The sequence below is a fragment of the Notothenia rossii genome, assembly GCF_949606895.1.
Source record: "Notothenia rossii genome assembly, chromosome: 2".
Lineage (NCBI taxonomy): Eukaryota > Metazoa > Chordata > Actinopteri > Perciformes > Nototheniidae > Notothenia > Notothenia rossii.
The window spans coordinates 4,626,834-4,647,986 of NC_136904.1; the positions used below are offsets into that span (position 1 = coordinate 4,626,834).

Consider the following 21,153-nt stretch of genomic DNA (forward strand, 5'->3'; position numbering starts at 1 on the left):
GTTAAACAATAACAAAGCACTTATATGTAAATACTGATTAGAACAACAACTGGACTTTATACTTGGTTTGTGTATATGTGAATCTATAACAATAATTAAAATCTGTACTTTAGTTGTGTTAACAAATACAACCAAACTCAAATATGCAATCACTGCAGTTCTTGTAGAATAAATATGGATTTAAAGTCTTGTTTCTTATGTATATTGTGTCCAAAGAACAGGGGTATCATAACTATGCAATATGTCACGAGTAATTATGGATAAGGAAATACTTTTTTAATTACAGTGTATATTGTAGAGAGCAGAATTAAAATCCTTCAGCGTAGAAATATACCCAAGTACATAAATAGAAACAAAGCAAGTCCTGGTGACCTGAAGCTCATCAAACCAAAAGGTACAAACTGGTTCATCAACACTTTGACCAAGATAGATAAACAATGTTTTAATCTTGCATGAGTTTATTTGATCAACTTGGAAAATACGATGCATTTATATACAAAACTAAAAGAACAACACACGTTCTTAAATGATCGGTTTCTTTATTATTAGGTCCACCATTTTGTACACAACAGGAAAGCATGGATTTGATCAACAATATATAGACATATTTAAAGTGGGGAATCAGAAGAGCTCATCGTCATCTCGTTATACATCCAAGGACCTGAGGAGAGAGGAGAAGGAGACATGTTCAGATGAGAGGAAGTCAAAAGCAAAATCATTCATGAGCTGCTGCACATTTTAACACACATTAACTTCCTAAATTCAGAATCAACTTTATCACCAGGCACACATAGAGGGATTAGCTCTGGTGTATTGTAGTGCAAACATAAACAACTTCAGACCACAAGTTGTTTATGTTTATATAAAAAGAGGTCAAAAATATACATTTAAATACAAAATAACCTAAAAAACCTAAAAACTAAAAGACTTGGAACACTGAATATATGTCAGACTACAAGGTGGTATATTTTAAGATACGATAAGATCAGAAGTGCTTTATTGATCCCAATGTGGGAATGTTTGCGTTGCAGCAGCATGAAAAGACCAGGCATTGAACATTAGAGAAATTAAAAGACTATATATATACTTTTAATTTAGCCAGGAACAGATGATTAAATATTAGATGGAATATAAATGTGAAATGTACAGTGTGAGTTTGAGTCCAGTTATCAAGAGAAGGCTGTGCAGACGTTCAAACTCAAAGGTTGTATTGTGATATGCTCAAAGCTACAGTGTAGAAATGGCAATGAAATTCTTCTGACCTGAGCTCCTCCAACAACGCGAAGTTGAAGTGAAAGTGATGAAACCAGACTCCATTTTACACTTCGACAGAGCAGGAGCAACAGGGTGAGTGTTGGTTAAAACCAGGCTCTGCTGGGTTTTTAATACATTAGTATTACTCTGTTATACTGTAGAACTATGTCACAAAAAATATTTTTTACAGACTTGATAAAACATCAGCAACGTAGAGTCAAGTGTGACTTTTTAAAAAATATTTTTGTTCATTTCCTGCCTGGACCCACAATATTTTCACAGACCGGCCTTCAAAGTGTGGGGGGATAAAGGCTATTGATATCATCGTCAACATGAATATTAAAGTCAGCTTCAATAATTACGTATCACTTTTCAGTTTTAAGGACTAAACTTGATAAGAACGGGGAGGAGTGGCTTCATTTATGCTGACATATTATTTGGGTCTCAGCCAAGTTTCAGTGAGAGCCCTGACTTTCTACTTGACTTCAAAGAACTGCTTTGAAGTAATTCCTGATGCTTACCGGACACTTCAGTTTGCATTGTTCTATTTATTTGATGAGTTTGATTTCATCAGTATTTGTGGCAGTCATAATCGAGTAATGCTTTCTATGCCTGATGAATCTTTCTATTCTATAAAATAAAGGACAGAAGAAGGCGTAGGCAAGTTTGTTCTTGTCTGAACTTGAAACCTACTTTCACAGGATGTTATGTGACATGGAAGGGCTGAACATTCAGGCAAAGGAGTTGTCGATTACTCAGGTGAAGACAGCGCAAGAGGTAGGACTTTTAGTTCGCAGTGCAGTATTCATTTCACTGTTATTGCCAGGAAAAATAAGTGCTGTTACATTTCTGTTCAGAATTAAACCTTGTATGTTCCAGGAAAGAAGGCCAGCAGCCAGAATCTGGTCGGATGAGCCGTTACAAGGACCTCAAAAGGTGAGAAAAATCACTGGCTGCACAAAATGAAAGTTTTGCGAGAGGGCTTTTTGTTTGTAAAATGTACACGATAAGTTCTTCTGAATCAACAATGTAGTATTATAATTAAATGTTTCAGCTAATGTTGTAAGCATTTATATATAATATCAGAAATGCCTGCTTGAATATGAGTTCTCTATCAAAAGCTTTTGGAAGTTACTGAATGTAACAGTTGGTGAAATGTAGCAGAGGGGAACTTGACAGAACAGAGGGTGTGACAGTAAACATGTACAGGCCTGTTCGTGACTACACAAATGCAAATGGTTATTTGAACCACACCCTGTCATAAGGAATGGTTTCTGGCCAACAAGAACAATGGAACTTTCTGGCACAACTTATACTTCCAAGGTGCATGGAGAAGGTAAAGAAATCTAAAGAGGTCCAACTCCAGCAATGTAGTGTACATGTTGACCAATTCAATATAATAAAGAAGTAAAGCAGTATTGTACCACCTTACTTTGACCATCCGTTCGCTGCTATTGATCACTGTGGAGAGCAGGCAGACGTTTTGTTTTGTATTATAGCAGCTATCGGATGGAATCAATACATGGGCTGCACAGGTTGTCATCAAGTAGAATCATAATTAAAAATACGCCGGTAAAATGTGCCTGTAGAAAACGGCTTATGCCACAATAGGTATTCAACAAGTAGTCAAGTTATAGTCAGTTTAGCTTCGGTTGCTATGGTAACATCACCCATTTTATACCAGAGAAACTTTCACAACAGCGTTGTGATGCCAAACAGCGTCAATTCATACTGACACACATTCACTAAAGGGGAATTTGGGATATTTCAACCCAGTCTCACGGCATTTCGTGTTATAGTCACGACATTTAATCTATTGATTTGTGTTCACCAACACGATTTACCCCTTTTTTTCCGTGTCACACAGAACGATTTTAAAAGCAATGTATTTCTATTGGTAGTATGTTTCGTGCCTGCAGCACGTCTTTTTGTCCGTTCGGGTCTTGGAAGACCGGAAGCTGTGGGGTTCATAAAAACATGTTCTTACTCAATATCAAGCCACGATTATTGTTTTTATTTTAAATAGTGTAATGTCTGACTTTTTTTGTCGTCTGTGAGGAAAATAAATGGGGCTCAGAGCCTCACAATACTGAAAAAATGTATTTTTTTAAATATTTTTTTCCTTCTAATTTGTTATTCTTTTTTAAATAACACACTGTTATTTACTCACCAATAACACACAATCATCCTTGTTTTATTCATTTGTTTGATTCCATAATCTCTGGCTTTTTTGGCGCCCGTCAGGAACTGAATTTCAAAATAAAAATAACCGGAAACAGACGTAGGCCTATAAGGGACATTTCGAGCATCATTGCGATACACAGCCACTGAACTGATTACCCAAGATCCTCAGCTTTGGTTTAAGCTCATGATTGGATGTTTTAGCCGCAATGCATGTAGGGATAAGGTGTTAATGCGATATGAAATCCAAAAAACATTTCTGAGTTTAGGATGGCCGAAGACACTACACTACCCATACTCCCCAGCTATCGTTTAGGGCTACTGTCCCCGTGATTAATCTTCAAGCGCTGGGATCGGATGTTGGAGTGGCAGTGCGCCAAGGTTACGCCAAGCGTCAAACAGCTGTTTCAAATGGAACGAAACCACGCCAGACTATCCAAAACTGGATTCGAACGCGCCCCCCCAGAACTACACATGCTGGCTATTCTGTTTCGCAAAATGTTCTATGGGACGTCTCTACTGAACGTTTTCATTTTTCCCACAATTAGAAGTTGCCAGTATTAAACTCATTGGTGTTATCAAATGTAAAACATGTAATTACTAAATGGGTGAAAATCGCTTGTGTCCATAATGTGCAGCATTAATATATACCCACGTGACAGCTCATTGTTACTTTGTAATTCTACTCCACTACAATTCAGAGGTTAACCTGGTATCTTTACTCAACTAGATTTATTTGAGTTACTTTGCAGATTCTGATTAATGATGTGAAATATAAACAACCCTTAAATCAGACTTTAGTTACACCTGAGTAAAATTCAGGGAAGGTGATTTTCAAGTGCCAACAATCAGGAGAGATATTTGATAGTTGGTGCTTGAGAAGACTAAACATTTATCTGCAATTGACATGAATGGAAACGAGTAATAAAGTATATTCATTACTTGTTATTCTCTACTAATAGTTCATTAAAGACTGTATAACGGCTATTTTGCACATCCCTTTCAAGATTTCAAGATTTTCAAAGGTTTATTGACATATCATATACACGACGGACGGTGTATGCAATGAATGAAAATCTTGGGTCACAGGTTCCTCAGCAGCGCATTACAAGACATCTATCAATATGTGTTTGTACCTCCACCATTAAACTGTCATATTCTGCACATTTCTTATTCTATCTACATACATAAGAGTATAATTCATATGTATAATATCAGTTAAAATAAGTGCTTCAACATAGTTAACATTGCAGGAAAGCAATATATTAGACGTTAAGTACTTTGTCAGGCTTAATATTTATCTGTAGATAGATACCCCCAAAGTGTTTTTCTTATTTAAAAGAAGACCTTAATCTAAAGTATTATTTAATGTTTAAATAAAGGTTAATTCGTTTTTCTGTTTTGCACATCCTCCTATTAATATCTTTGTACATCCAGCACTAAACTGTTTTATTGTAGAGATCACTTATAGTATCTTCTTGATTTTTTTATATTCTATATTTCTATCACAGACCTTCTACTTTCCCACTATGAAAGTATGTACTCTTAATATTTTTTTAATCAAATATAACACATAAAAATAATAATTCAATAACGTGCTTTAACCACTAGGTGGTGCACACAAGGTACACACAGCCATAATAACTTTTTGTTATTAGTTTAGGACACTTATGTATGTACAACATCTGAAGATGTGTAGTTTTATTCATGTTTTCACATAATTTTACAGGATATTGCCATACTATTTTGTGGCCCATTCTTGTGGGATATCTAAAACTGTGCCACGTCAACAGGGATCCGCTTCTTGAATCACACGTTAAAAACCATCCAAATAAAGCTCTGTAGGTGCTGATTTCTTTGCCTTGGCCAATTTATTTACTTCCATATATTTAAACAAATAAAATAAACAAAATGATCAGTGTAACGGGAGCTCAAAGACTGTTCCGAATCCCCGTTCATTGCTGGAGACAATTTCCTCTTCACGCTCAGTCCCGCCCCTTCCTTATATCACAGGTGTGGCTCGCGGTAAATCAAAGTTTTTCTCTGAATATTTAATTCAGTACTAATACATAAATGGAAAGAATATATTAAGATCTAAATTAATAAGAAAATAATACACTCATTGTCAACACAGAAAATCCAGCCCCTAATTGCATAAAATATAGCAATTACAACAAATAATAAATAGAGCCAATATTCAAAACAAATATATTCATTTTCTTCTTGTCAGAGTTCATAGATGAGATTCATTACTCAGCAGCAATCCAGGGTTTGTCACTTTCCTTCTTTGAGTGATCTCCAAGAGCAATCTTTTCCATTTCAGGATCCAAGCTACAGCTTTTTTCAGGCTGTTCCAATCTGAGTCGTGCTCAATTAGTTCACTTTTGGGACTTTTCCCCTCAATACTCATCACATTTACAGTGACATTCCTTTTCACTTCAGAATCATCTGGAGAAAGAGAGCTTTGTGACATTTTGTCTGGGTTCCCTGGCCACTGAGACTCCTCCTCTTGCAGGAATTCGAGTCCATGTAGCCATCTTTTCGACTTTAGGAAGGCTTCAATGTTTAATAATAGTGATTATCCTTCAGTGTAGCTGCACTTGATACCAGCTGCATGAATGTACTTTCTTCAGCTGACATTTGAAGTTTTCCCTCATATTCTCTCTCTGGGAAATCATGATGATACTGATTTACAAGAGGCTTTTCCAGTTGTTCAATTGAGATGCGGTTTACTGATGCCACTGGTCTTCCAAATGTGTCCACAGCTGTAGTTGAACTAAGCGGTCAATTGACGACCCATCCTAAGAGCGTTCTTACAGCATAAGGACCATTACCTTGGCTATTTATGATTTGCCAGGGCTCCATTGCCTTTGGGACATCTACTCCGATTAAGAGTTCCACGTCCGCATCAATTTCTTGTAGTTGTATTTCCTTCAAGTAATGCCACCTGTTGAGATCCTTTTGAGAGAAAAGGTTCCTCTTTGTCACTGGTATCTTTGTTTGTGTGTATGTCTTCTGCAGATCAATAAAGTTATTCCCATCCAAATCACCCACTTGTAGTCCAGTTATTTCATAACTATCCACTGGTTTCTTTTGACCCATTGTCTGCAGGAAAACTGTAGTCTTCCGTCCTGTTGTATTCAGCCGTCGTATCAGATTTTCTGTGCAAAAGGTTGATGTGCTGCCAGGATCAAGAAAGACATATGTTTGTATAGTTTTGCTGCCTTTGGAAACTTTTATTTGAACTGGTACTATTGACAGTTTGCCATCTTTTCCAGCCCCGATGTCCTCTTCTTTATCCAGAACGACAGGAGTTCCACTGACTGATCGTTTAGTCCAATTAGTCATGTGGTCGTTTTCATTCTCTGTTGGTTTATCGATGTCTAGAATGCTAGGGTGCCTTCCTTGGCAGTGTAGGCATGGACTTCTTTTCCTACAAGCTTTGCTCATGTGTCCCCTGGTTAGACAACCAAAGCCTATGCCTTTTTCCTTCAATAGTTGCACCTTTACATCACGTGGTTGCAGCTTTAACTAGGGTTGGGTATCGTTTGAATTTACACGATTCTGATTCCGATTCTACTTTTTGATTCCGGTTCTTAACGGTACTCAATTCCGATTCTTTGAGGGGCAGGTTAAAAAAATGATACATGCTTCTTCAACCAAAAAAATACATTTATTCAAGAAACTTTTACACAGGTTAGTTTACAGTAATATTCACATTAATCAGTCTGTTTATATTCACTGCTATGTAACTGTAACCTGAGAACCACTGAAGCTACAACAGTGCAACAGTCCAACTTTTAAAGGAACCCCCCCCTCCCATTTAAAAACAGTTATTGTTGAGAAAAACAAGCATACAGTATCTGCCTTCTCAGGCACACCGGGAAGAAATGTTTGAACATTTTAAAGTAAAATGCTTCAATCTGGTGCACTTTAAGCAGAATTACTAGAGACTAGATCTAGGGGGTACAACTCTAAACACCCATATGAAAAAGATCGGTTTACATTTGAATAATTAAATAAGTATTTGAACATAATCAATAACCTACCATAGCCAATAACAAATACATGTAACGTATTTTATTTGTGTTGTTCATTCATACCTTATTTTACTATTTTATTTATGCAGGAACCGGTTCTCGGTACCCAACCCTAGCTTTAACATTTCACATTCATTCAGCGAGTGCTTGCCTTTCTTGCAAATGCAACAATTACCATCCCACCTATTTGTAACCAGGCTTTCAGGTCGTTGATAGTTTTTTGGACTTGCAGTGTTAGAGTTCCTCATTTATATTGCCATGGCAAAGCTAGTACTTTTACCTTGTTGGTTGATTTGCTGTTTGGAGTAGGATGTAGTAGCTTTTGGGATGGCTCTCTGGGATGGCATAACATCATGAATATCACCAAAGAGGGGATCTTGCAGAATGCTGGCTTGCCTCTCTATAAACCCAACAAGATCCGAGAATGTGGCCCTTCTTGGGTTTCGTTCCAGAAGCTCGAATGCTGTATTTCTCCACTTTTCCTTCAGCTTGTATGGCAGTTTTGACACAATGAGCTTTAAAGTAGATACAAGATCCAGTTATTCCATGCTTTTTAGTTCCTTCATAGCATTGCAGCATCCTCTCAGGTAAAGGGCATAGACATGTAATGCTTTTCCATCATCAGGTTTAATCATGCTCCAGTTGAGAGCTTTCTCCATATAGGCATTTGCAATTTTCAATCCATCTCCAAAGTGAACTTTCAGAAGTCTTCGTGCCTCGGCATAACCTCTCTCTGCTTCCATGTGAAAGCAGCTCCTCACCAGTTCCCTAGGTTGGCCACTAGTGCATTGTTCAAGGTAATAAAGTATATCATTATCACAACTAGTTTTATTCTCAATGCCATGTTTAAATGCTCGCATGAATGTTTGGAAACTTAAAGGGTCACCATCAAATACAGGTATTTGTCTGGAGGGAAGTGAGGATTGTTTCTGATGTAACATTAGTAAGTCTTCAATATCATTTTGCCTCTGGATCACAGTTATCAAATCTTTTCTGAGTACTAGAGTCTGATTCCTCAGAACTTTCACTCCTTGGTGGCTCTGATGTTCTCGGGCCTAACAATGGAGCTGGTTCAGAGGGGTCCAATGCAAGTGCAGGTATTTGAGCTCTGGGTTGGCTGTGAAATTATGTTTTAGTAATGTGGCTTGTCAAATATTAATTCATTCCATCTCTTTCCTGTACTGTAGAATGTCTTTCAGGGTCCGCATAAAAACTGTCAAACACCTTTAATTTGGCTTCAGATTCGGCTATATGCTCCTCCAGTTCCATTCTCTCCAATTCAGCTTGTAATCTGTTTTTCTTCATTTCCATTGCCTGTTTCCGTTTTAATGTGGACATCCGTGCTTGTAATGCAGCTTTCTCCGTGGCTACTTTAAGATGAGCTGAGGCTATTGAAGTTGCAGATTGTCTTGTTTGCTTTGAACATTTTGATATCATAGACTCATCGGATACATTGGAGATACTATCATGAGGATTAACAAACATCTGAGGGTCTGGTGGAAAAGTGTTCCATGAATCCACTTCCTTTAGGAAATTCTCAAATGTTTCCATGTTGGGCTCATACCAGTCCAATGTCTAATTTTCCTTTATTTCAGAAGGTAAAAGCATTTAGACAGCAGCACGAGCATCTTTAAATTCATCCAGAGTCACTTTTAATTGTTCCACACCTCGTAACACCCTTTCACTATTTCCACTATCAGCAAGCAGTGGTCTGAGTTCATTCAGTGTGCGCATGCACGCGCCCAGTTTCCCTCTGCGCTTCGCACTGAGAGTTTTTAACTCATTGTCTATTTTATCAGGTTCTTTAGCCATCATGACATCATTTCCTTGTCTTTAGGATAACACTTTTTCAATTATTCTGATCGTTCAATCCGCACTTTAATCCAAACATTGTGTCGTCACAAACATTTCTCTCTGCTCCATTACATTTCCTTTTATCTTGGCAGGTATCCAACATATATCCACATCCCGATCATCTTTAATATCTTTCTTCTGGCTTAAGAGTTAATCTCATTCATAATATTAGTCCATTTGCTCACTGTTCTTGATCCGTCCTTTTTTTACTCGCGGCCCTCCGCATGTCTCAACAGCTGATCGTTGCGCAATCCTTACGCTCTGTCCACGGAGTATCCTTCTTCCATTCACAAATCTCATGCCGGGATTCCAGTCAGTGTTGCGTCTTTAACATCAGTTATTCCAGCGGTCCGGAGTCTTTGACTATGTCGTGGCCCATTCTTGTGGGATATCTAAAACTGTGCCACGTCAACAGGGATCCGCTTCTTGACTCACACGTTAAAAACCATCCAAATAAAGCTCTGTAGGTGCTGATTTCTTTGCCTTCCTTGGTCGATTTATTTACTTCCATATATTTAAACAAACAAAATAAACAAAATGATCAGTGTAATGTGAGGTCAAAGACAATTTCCTCTTCACGCTCAGTCCCACCCCTTCCTTATATCACAGGTGTGGCTCGCGGTAAATCAAAGTTTTTCTCCGAATATTTAATTCGGTACTATCAATCAATCAATCAATCAATCAATCAATCAATGTTTATTTATATAGCCCAATATCACAAATGTTACATTTGTCTCAGTGGACTTCACAGTATGTACAGAATATCAGTATGACAATACGACACCCTCTGTCCTTAGACCCTCTGTCCTTAGACCCTCACATCGTACAAGGAAACACTTCCAGAGAAGCCCCACAGTTTAAAGGGGTACATGGGAGAAACCTCAGGGAGAGCAACAGAGGAGGGATCCCTCTCCCAGGACGGACAGACGTGCAATAGATGCCGTGTGTAAATCGAAGAGATAATACATTTTACAGCGTAGGTAGACCAAATGTTTGGAAATGCATGTGTCTGTAATAAGAAGATGAATCCACGAGGATGTCAGCAATCCTGTGGGAGCCATCAGGGAAGTAGTATGGTGAGAGTCAGGCAGGGCCGCAGAGACAGGTTCAGCCATTTACTAATACATAAATGGAAAGAATATATTAAGATCTAAATTAATAAGAAAATAATACACTCATTGTTAACACAGAAAATGGCTCTAACACTCAGTATTTACATTCATATATTCAAAGAAAATCAGTAATATCTTTAAAAACTACAAGTCCTTTTATATCAGCTGTGCACCGTTATGGTGTAAATATAACCTATCTACGAATTAGATCAAATGTAAAAGTCAGCCGAATTAGTGTTGATACTGCAAGGAGACGTATTGTGTGAAGAGAAATTGAATGTTGTTTAATTGTTGATATATTTATGATCTACGTCAAGTATTCAGTTTCGGCGGCATTTCTTCCAGTTTTTCCAAAGGTCTTCTCATCAGGGCTCTATAAATAAAGAACTACGGCAGATATGTAATATTTAATGCAGCCGGACCGTGTATTACAATGCCGTTATGTGATGACTTTCAAAGAGAAAAGCAAGCACACTCGGAATAAATTATTTTCTTTTAAAAATAAAATGTTTTTCGGATTTCATATCGAATTAACACCATATCCCTACATGCATTGCGGCTAAATCATCCAATCAGCGAGCTTAAACCATAGCTGAGGATCTTGGGTAATAGAGAGGCGAAGTCCCGCCCATCTACTTCCGACCCATGGGACCCCGGAAGCGGAAAATTATACATTGACGTCAATGGACAGAGAAAAGTCATCTTTCGATCCCGTTTGAATTGTGCCACGAATGACACATATGATGTTTGTCAAATTAAAAGAACATTTTGCAAGTCAAAAAAATAAAAATGTGTCGTAAAACTGTGAAGTTACAATTTTTTTTGTGTGAAACCGCTCAGTGAACTACAGGTCTCTGGTCTCGCACAATACGCGTCACCATCACAAAGATGGCTGTCACGTTAGTAAATTTCACCTGTTTCTTTCAGAATGAGGCGAAAAAGTATAAAACGAGGTAAAAATCACTACAAGTCTGGGCATGTTGAGAGCTGTACATACACGAAAGGGAGCGGTTCTGTAAGAGCCAGCATGCGGGACCGGCTTTACAAGGTTTCAGTGAGTAATATGAGTGCAATGTTTAAGGTTAATGTCAGCTAGCTAACAAGGTACACTAACGTGTTTTGTTTTAGCAACTAGTTTTCTCCTTAAGAACTTTGTGGTGTCTGTGTATGCTGTGGATAACATTAGTGTTCACAAGAACAAGATACACTCCCGTGTTTTGTTTGAGTTGCTCTTCAGATTGAAGCGGCCAGTTCTATATCGACTATGTGTGATCTCCTTTTTACATCTCGTTGTGTCATTTGAGTTTATTTGCTGTGTGTAGATTCAAGGATTTGGTTATCTTGTCCAGGGATGCAAACTTGTCACCTTTCGGCGAAATTCTCCGTTTTGAATCCAAAATAGGTCGTTTTTGTGATTCCTGTAGATCTGCAATAAAAATATTTTTGGGGTATGGGAGGGGGTCTGGGACCCGGATTAATGTGCGGCCGCGAGCTTTTTTTTATATATTATAATGAAGCGCGAGCTGTGTGCTCGAGTCTTCCTGCCTGTCGGCTCTGCTCATGATGTATAATAAGCCTCTGCTGCTCGGCGATGATGGTCTAGCTTCAGCAGCTACATTACCTACGGTGCGTTCGTTAATATTAACTGTGCGTCCGGAGTCCCTGTGGCACAGACTGGACCGCTGGTGAACAGCTGTTAGAACGGGCCGTTCAGGTGTTCACAGTAGAGCTCCCTGTCGGAGCGGCAGAGCGTGATGTGCACTGAAAAGTTTTTTTTTCCCGTCGCAATATTATCGTTGAGCTAGCCAACTAGCATACATTGTCACTATCTGCTAACGTTAGCTTTAGCCTTCGTTTTCTAATCGTTTTTTTCATAGGCTATAAACAGAGGTGGTATAAGTATATATCTTGTAATTGATTAAAAGTAGAAGTACTCAGTTCTTGTACTTGAGTAAAAGTAGAAGTACCAGAGTGTAGGAATACTCTGTTACAGTAAAAGTCCTGCATTCCAAATGTTCCTCAAGTAAAATTAGAAAAGTATTATTATCAAAATATAGTGAAAGTAGCGACAGTAAAAGTAGTCATTTTGCAGATTGGTCCATTTCAGAATAATATGATATGTTTTATAATGACTGATCATTAAAGTGTTATCAAAGCTGGTAAAGGTGCAGCTAGTTTGAATGACTTTGTATACTGCAGGCAGGGTAGCTTGTGGATTTACTCCAGGTGGAACTAAAGTCTGATTTAACACTTGATTATATTTCACATCATTCATCCACATCTGTAAAGTAACTAAAGGTATTACATACATGTAGTGGAGTAAAAGTACACAATTTACCTCTGAACTGTAGTGGAGTAGAAGTACAAAGTAGCAAAACATTGAAATACTTAAGTAAAGTACAAGTATCTCAAAATTGTGCCCAAGTATAGTACTTGTTGAGTTTATGAACTTAGTTACTTTACACCAGTGGCTATAAAGATAGAAAGACTAAGCCTTGCACAGAGGCATGAAAATACATTTTCAAAATGCTCAACAGTGCTGCCAAAATTATAAACTGACTGCTACACAATTAAAATAAATGCTTTTTATATATTTCTATTAGATGTGACTCTATGGCGTTTCTGTTAATATTAACACTGCTGCTTTAGTTGTTCTGACTGCTAAAATCCTCTGTTATTCCTCATTTTAAAGCCGATATTCTGTGGGGTCAGGGGGCTCGGATCCTTGTCACCTTTTTCATACCTGATGAGTTTGCATCCCTGTTAATTTGTTTGGTTATCTAGGCACAGCTGTGTGTGACTCCCTCTGGTACACTGGTATGTGTTTTCCTAATGTAGAGAGCATTGATTAATTAATAAACTACACACTGACTCTAGATCCTGACCAAATCCTTATTTTTTGATCAAATGTTTTTCAAAAATGTATTGTATATTATATAACAGCTGCACATCACAGACCGGAGTCTCTGCTACTGTGGACCACGAAGGAGGGGATCATCATCCCCATCCCCAAAGACCCTGCATGGCATGGAAATCTCCTCCTCCTGGAACAATTCTACACCCAGCATATGCTCCCTTTGTTGGCCAGTAGAGAGGAGGACATTTAAATAAACATACTCTTAACACCCTCGGACTCTGCGTTGTGTTTCGTATGTGTCATGGGGTGTTATGCAGAGGGGAGGAAAACAGGACACAGCAGATTGGGACTGTGGTGGAGATGCTGAGCAGTTATTTAATTGTTGCGTGTAATTATTATTATACTGCGTGCTTCTTAGTTATTCCATCTTTTGCTGTAACATGGATCTGTATGTAACTCTATATTTACTTGTTATCTACCACACTTCCTTCTACATCATACACCATCATTATACATGATGGTGTATATAGGATATATATTTATTTGTATACATATCTGTAAATTGTATAATTTTATTTTTCGTATTTGGGATTTCTCTTTTGTCCACTCAAATACACTTGGCCCTTTCTCTTTTCCATGTGGAAAATGGCAGCTGCATATTCTGCTTTTCTCATCTGCTCCCTGTCTGCTCGTCTACAATGAGACAATTATATAATTCATTACTAATAATCATTTAAACCTGTTATTACCAATATTTCACAAATTCTTCATGTCAACTTAAGAGCACAGCTGTATGTTGAGTGTCAACTTTGCTTGGTTCATCTTACTGGGGGGCAGCTACATGGATGTCGGTGCAGTCCACAATAATTTTGCAGCTGAAGGCAGAATGAATTTATTATTGACTCAGAATGAAGCACAACTTCATGTCATACAATACATTGACTTTATTTGTAATTGTGTAAAAAAATATGAATATTGATTAGCAAGCAGGACCTGCAGGAACAGAGGATGGTGATGGATGGAGCTGGGGAGAGAGAATAAAGAAAAAAGATCAACTTTATTATCGGATATTAAAAATTCAATTTCAAAACAAGTTGCCGCTCCTACAGTTTTCTAGTATGTAAAGATGATTTCACATGACCAATGCAAAATATCCCACTCAATACATGTGTGTCTCTGAGGGGTATATTGTGCCTATGATGTATATAAATAATATACCATAACCAAATACTATTACGTACAGTGGAAATCAGGTTGCCAGAGCAGGTCAGACCAGTGTGCATGTTCCTCAGGGTCTCAGCAGTTACAGGTGAGGTAAAGAAAAGAAAAAAGAAAAAGGTCAGTAACAACACTTTAAAGTAACAACACTGAATAATTATCTCTTTTAATAATTTTCTCTCAGTAATCACTCAACTACTGTCTTTCCAACAAACAGATTGACTCACTCTCACTATCATCACAATGAAACACGTCCAGAAGAATGTCATGCAAAGCTGCCTGCCTTCCTTCCTTCGACTCTCCCTGAACTGCCTGATCTTTTAATGGTCAATGTTAACCATTTGTGCAGATAGCATTAAGTAGAAAAGATCGCTGATACTAATGTGGCCTTAGCCTACCTCCCGCCCCCTTAGCACCTGGTGGAGGGGGCGATAGGCTACTCTTCAAATGTTTCACAAAATACTTACCATCATGACTACTCTTACTGTTTAACATTTTGGTTTACTTCATGTTAAGGCTAATACAAATGACAAGGCTAAGTAATGTAATATAATGCTAACTAACATGCTCGCTACTAGCTAGGTAGCTAACTTGACTATGTTCCATGCAAAACATGTATATTACCTGATATGTTTGGTCCGACGACTCCTGGTCCTTTCATCAGACGGGAAGCGATAGAACGAGCAAGTGGTATGATCTCTTTTGTGATTACAACCTCGTACAAAGCACACAGGCATCTTGTAAAAGTGAATTTATTGGAGCAATCTCTTATATTTATTGGAGGGAATAAATCAGTCTTCTTCTTCCTCTTTGCTTTGCGAGTCACAACCAGTCTTGGAGCATTATCGCCTGTGACATCACATGCGCGACCCAGAATGGGATTTGGGATTTGTAGTCTTTGTAGTCGCGTATTTTTCATAGCCTTATATTTCAACAGTTTTACGACAAAATGTGACTTTTTTGACATGGAAATGATTGTTTAAGATTGACAAACATCATATGTGTAGTTCGTGGCACAATTCAAACGGGATCAAAAGATAACTTTTCTCTCTCCATTGACTTCAATGTATAATTTTCCGCTTCCGGGGTCCCATCGAGGCTCCCGGAAGGGGAGGGACTTCGCCTCTCTATTGCTCGAAATGCCTACGTCTGTTTCCGGTTATTTTTATTTTGAAATTCAGTTCCTGACGGACGCCAAAAAAGCCATAGATTATGGAATTAAACAAATAAATAAAAACAAGGATGATTGTGTGTTAGTGTTGAGTAAATAACAGTGTGTTATTTTGAAAAGAATAACAAATTAGAAGGAAGAAAAGATTTTAAAAAATACATTTTTTTCAGTATTCTGAGGCTCTGAGCCCCATTTATTTTCCTCACAGACGACAAAAAAAGTCAGACATTATACGATTTAAAACATAATAATAATCGTGTCTTGATATTGAGTAAGAACATGTTTTTATGAACCACACAGCTTCCGGTCTTCCAAGACCCGAACGGACAAAAAGACGTGCTGCAGACACGAAACATATGACCAATAGAAATACATTGCTTTTTAAATCGTTCTGTGTGACATGAAAAAAAAGGGGAAAATCGTGTTGGTGAACACGAATCAATAGATTAAATGTCGTGACTATAACACGAAATGCAGTGAGACTGGGTTGGATATTTATCAACTGTTTGTGTGTGACAGTCCGACAGTGAATACTTTACAGCGGCGGCTGCTCTGAGCTAACGGGAGAATAAACTCCGGTGGACGAGCAGCACTGCAGCGGTCGGTAAAACACATTAACAAACAATGAACCACGGGCGGCACTCTGGAGAAAAGTACAAGGTTGGAGAGGTAGTTATTTAATTGAAGTTAATCTGGCTTCGTATGATTAAAAGTAACACGATCATCGACCCGACGCAGTCCCCCATTGTTGTTGTTGTGAGCGCCGACGTAAACGGTGACATCATGACGCAGTAGTGGCAGCACCAGTCGGGCTCTGGGCGGTGTGAACAAAACGGAGGCTGAAAATAAAAACCGGTTCCGAACCAGAAGAGCTCAAGCACGGAGCTAGAACGGGAAACGCGTTGGTGTGAAAGTGGCATGTGTGTCATTCAACCTCGGGAGGGTGTGTGTATGTGTGGCGCGCGAGAGAGAGCGCGCACGCACCGGTTACTTTTATCATAGCCGTGGGAACGTGTTTCAAATGGGGGTTGCTGTGGGGATGATATAAAGGGGGGGGGGGGGGTGGAGGGAATCCCACTCTTAATACGTAAGAAAAAATACCTAAATTGTATATGCTGCAAATGTGGTTGTATGTTCTTTTTTCTCTTCTTTTTCGTTTAAAAAAAGATACTTAATGATTATGAGCAACAACAGCGACTGGGCACTTCCTCCGAAGCCAAACTTTAATGATAAAATAGCGACTACAGACACAGGATGATTGGATACACAAACTGTAACTCCCTCCCAAGCACGGGCAAGCACAATGCCACAAAAATCATAAACGCATCGACCACTGACATATTGCAAAACTGACGTATTGCAAAACTGACATATTGCAAAACTGACATATTGCAAAACTGACATATTGCAAAACAACCACTGGCACAGGAAAAACAACGGCATCAGATCTATCTTAAAACAAAAAATAGCAATAGTAGGCCTAGGCACTGTACATGGCGTTTGTGCATCACAAAAATGTCTTACCTTATGCTAATACTCCGAAGGTGTTCTTGTGCTCGGGATTCATACTGAGGAAACTTTTCATCATGTCCTGTATATCCATTTGTTCAACGATGTCTCCGTGCACATGCATGAGTGTAAGGTGTGTAAGTCTTTTCTGGGACATGCTGCTCCTCAGCCAGGTTTTAAGGTATCTGAGTGTGGAGAAACTTCGCTCCGAAGATGCAACTGATATAGGAAGGCACATGCAGAGTTTCATTAGCCTCTCTGCTTCTCCAAAAAGAGATCTTGTCTGAGGATGAAGTTCTGACAGACCTGATGCAACCTCTTGTACTGTCCTGTGAACAGTCTCTTTAAAGACACCTCCCAACATCTGGAGCTGCAGTTGCAGTCGGCCTAGGTCAAACCCCGTGGGTAATTTCAAAGCCTCTGCGTCCAGTACCGCAACCGGCTTTCCGTTTGCTGCGTCAATTGCGATCTTCTCCCTGAATGCCGCTACTCTCATCCCATTCTGGTCGAATCTCCTGCTGAGCTCAGAGTGAACCAGATCCACAGCCTCGTACAATTCAGTCCTCCATCTGACATCATACGTTGCATGTTGCAGAGATTCAGCCTCTCTGGTTTGACGATACCGGGCAGGTGTTTTGCTTACCCTGTATTCATTTTGTATGGTGTTGCTGACCCAGTTGTCTCGCCTCATAACGCATTCTCTTTCCTTGGGTAAATTATATGTCCCTTCCAACATCAACTCGTAGAGAATGCCGTCGCACATTGTGTCTCCTCTAAATGGCAATCCCTTTCTTCCAAGAAAGGAAATCGAACTGAACAAAATCTCCAGGACGTTTCTTGCCGTCTGTTGTCTTTTAACTACACCATCTGAAAGAAGTGCAGTTATTGGAGTTTGCTGTAATCCAGAAAGTTTCCTGATTGCCTCTGTGTGTATATGCGATTCCTCGTGCAAACTTAATTTAGCAGTTGCTTTTTGCCAGTTGGAAAATCCCCTCCCCACAAAAAACTTAGCACCATGGTCTGACTCTGAAGATATTAGTTTTTTCTGCACAGCCTGGAGGCATGCAAAACAAAAAACGCTGTCAGTCTCTACACTGTAGGTAAGTTATCTCCACTTATCAAACCAGCTGGGTTGAAAAGAACGGGAAAAGTGTTCCTTTCCAAAATGCCTACCAGGGAAAACATGGTTACGAGGCTGGCACGGATGCGTTAAAGTTGCAGCCTCACTTGGTTTGGAGCCGTTGGCATTAGCTCCCCCCTCTCCTCTTCGCACTTGGCTGCTAGCGCTAGCTTCATCCTCTTTTTGACAGCTGTCAACGACTTCAACAGTGTTAGGGACGTTTTCTCTTGGCAAAGAGTTTCCCGAGGTACTCGGGCTTGAGCTATTGCTTGGCATGCTGTCCGAGGTTGTGTTGCAATCAATTTTACATCTTTTTGAAGGATTCGAAAATAAATCTAATATTCACTTTTGTGCCGCCATTATAGTATATCCTAGGTACTGTACTTGTACTGTACTTAACTTGTCGGTATGTGCTTGACGTCATTTCCGACAAGACTCAAAATGTGTAAAATAAGTTCTTCGTTTTTAAACAACATCCTATAATTTTAATATTGTCAGTATATGAACATAACCAACACAATTGAATGAAACTGTTTTTGTATTATTATTATATTAGTATTATTTTTTATTTAATCTTGTGGAAGTGCAGATTCCCTGTCCTCCACCAGGGGGTGCTGCAGCACCCTCAGCACCGCTACTTCCCACGGCCATGACTTTTATTGTTGTTGTTAGTATCTGGTGCTAGCTAGCTGCGCTAATGGATTCAAGGAGATGTTTCAACAACAAGGTGGAGGGAGCTCTCTCCTGTCAGACTGAGAGGCTGATAACTACAGCTAAGGTGAGGTTAAGGATTCTCTGGGAATTTAGATAGTTAACTTAGAGCAGGAGGAAGACAGGTGATGCTGGTTCAGGAGCCCAACTATAAATGAACAGACAATAAATAAATAAACAAGTTTCAATGTTTTTTAAATTTTGGACATGGTAAGTTATTGGTTATGTCCATGTTCTTATGATTTTACGATTATTTAAATGTATACAGTTATGTTTCATATGGGTGTTTCCATAGATCTAATCCGGCATTGGCTCAGTGGCTTGGACTGTGAGCCGTAGGGTCGCCGATTCAAGTCCCCGACCAGACCTAAATATGGAGTGTGGACTGCTCCTTGGAGAGGTCCCAGTTCACCTCCAAAATTAAAACAAATATCTTACATGAGCATGCCCCCGGGTCCCTAGAGGATTTGAGGTACACCCCCACTTAAAATATGTTCACATGGATAGGTTCCTAAATACATTTCCACATTTTACAAAAATAGTAACCCATATCCATATGTTTATTCTGGGGTAGTAGATTTAAATATAGAGCTATCACTATGGGCATCAATGCTGTAAATATTGAAAAATAAATCCAGCAAAATGGCACAAAAAAAACTGGTAGTGGCCTGGCTGGGTGTATAATTCCCAGCCTGACTTATTGTCCCAGTCCGGCTTTGTGTGTGTGTGTGTGTGTGTGTGTGTGTGGGGGTGTGTGTGTGTGTGTGTGTGTGTGTGTGTGTGTGTGTGTGTGTGTGTGTTTGAGTGTGTGTGTGTGTGTGTGTGTGTGTGTGTGTGTGTGCACGTGCACATGCATGCGTGCACGTTAGTTTTAAAGACCCCCATAGAATTCAGTTTATAACTCGAACCCTAGATAAATGGCTGTGGTGCTGATGCTCCGGCACTGTTTTTGCATCCTCGAATCAACTGTTGTGAACGTTCTTTGTTGAAAGTAGTTTGCCTTTGGAGCAGCAACGCGCACCACTTGGGAAGTGACGACAAACACCGAATCACAGACAGCCGAAATATATCTTTCCTGTCGGTACCAGGCCGCGGACAACTGCCTTATCACACGCTTTTATCCAGAGGTGGGAAGTAGTGGAGTACAAATACTTTGTTACTGTACTTAAGTACATTTTTCTGGTATCAGTACTTTACTCCACTACTTATTTTTCTGACGACTTTTTACTTTTTCCATTTCTAACCCAAATACCTGTACTTTCTACTTCTAACATTTTCCAAACAGGCTGGTTCCTTTAGTCTGAATGTGTGTTTGGTGGCGTGATCATTATTATTTAGAGTCATTGCGTGCCTATTGATTTGAACACGATCCGTGTATCCATCATTTCCTGGTCTTCTCTAAAGAAGAGGGACCAATGGAAACGTTGTCATGTTGCCGTTGTTCAGCATGGAAACATTCATAAGCTAACAATGACATTATTGTTCTATTGATATAAAGGGAGGTCAGGTACTCTTTAAAACAGCTGCTAGTTATGGGTACTTTTTACTGAAGTACATTTCAAAGCCTCTTTACTTTTACTTGAGTAAAGAAGTTTAGTCAGTACTTCTACTTTCACCAGAGTATTTTTCAAAAGAGTATCTGTACTTCTACTTGAGTAAAGGAAGTGTGTACTCTTGCTTTCTCTGCTTTTATCTAAAGTGACAGGATGTGGGAGAACCCACGACATGCTGACTGCAGTAATCAGAAGTTCAGAGCACTCCCTCACTGAGCCACAGCCTCCTATGATAGTTACATGAGCAACCTGTGAGAAGTCTGACTTATGTGTTGCATTGAAACCAAAGTTTGTCATTATGATGTTTTTCATGAAATTGTAATGTATTGTATTGTGTGTGTGTGTGTGTGTGTGTGTGTGTGTGTGTGTGTGTGTGTGTGTGTGTGTGTGTGTGTGTGTGTGTGTGTGTGTGTGTGTGTGTGTGTGTGTGTGTGTGTGTGTGTGTGTGTGTGTGTGTGTGTGTGTGTGTGTGTGTGTGTGTGTGTGTGTGTGTGTGTGTGTCTGCAGTGTTACTGGTGTATCTGTCAGACTGGAGAAGATGAGTGATTCAAAAGAGGAGGAGGAGGAGGAGGA

The 21,153-nt window shown here is 39.2% G+C and overlaps 2 long non-coding RNA genes across 2 annotated transcripts; one reads left to right on the top strand and one right to left on the bottom strand.

Moving 5' to 3' along the window:
• Window positions 1-1,500: 1,500 nt before the first annotated feature.
• On the top strand, window positions 1,501-21,134 carry LOC307028921. The gene is made up of 3 exons (XR_013805153.1): window positions 1,501-2,031; window positions 2,134-2,190; window positions 21,088-21,134. It is a non-coding gene; the product is annotated as an uncharacterized lncRNA (long non-coding RNA).
• LOC307028918 lies at window positions 14,225-15,514 on the bottom strand. The gene is made up of 2 exons (XR_013805150.1): window positions 14,540-15,514; window positions 14,225-14,322 (listed from the first exon to the last, which is right to left on the bottom strand). It is a non-coding gene; the product is annotated as an uncharacterized lncRNA (long non-coding RNA).
• Window positions 21,135-21,153: the final 19 nt, after the last annotated feature.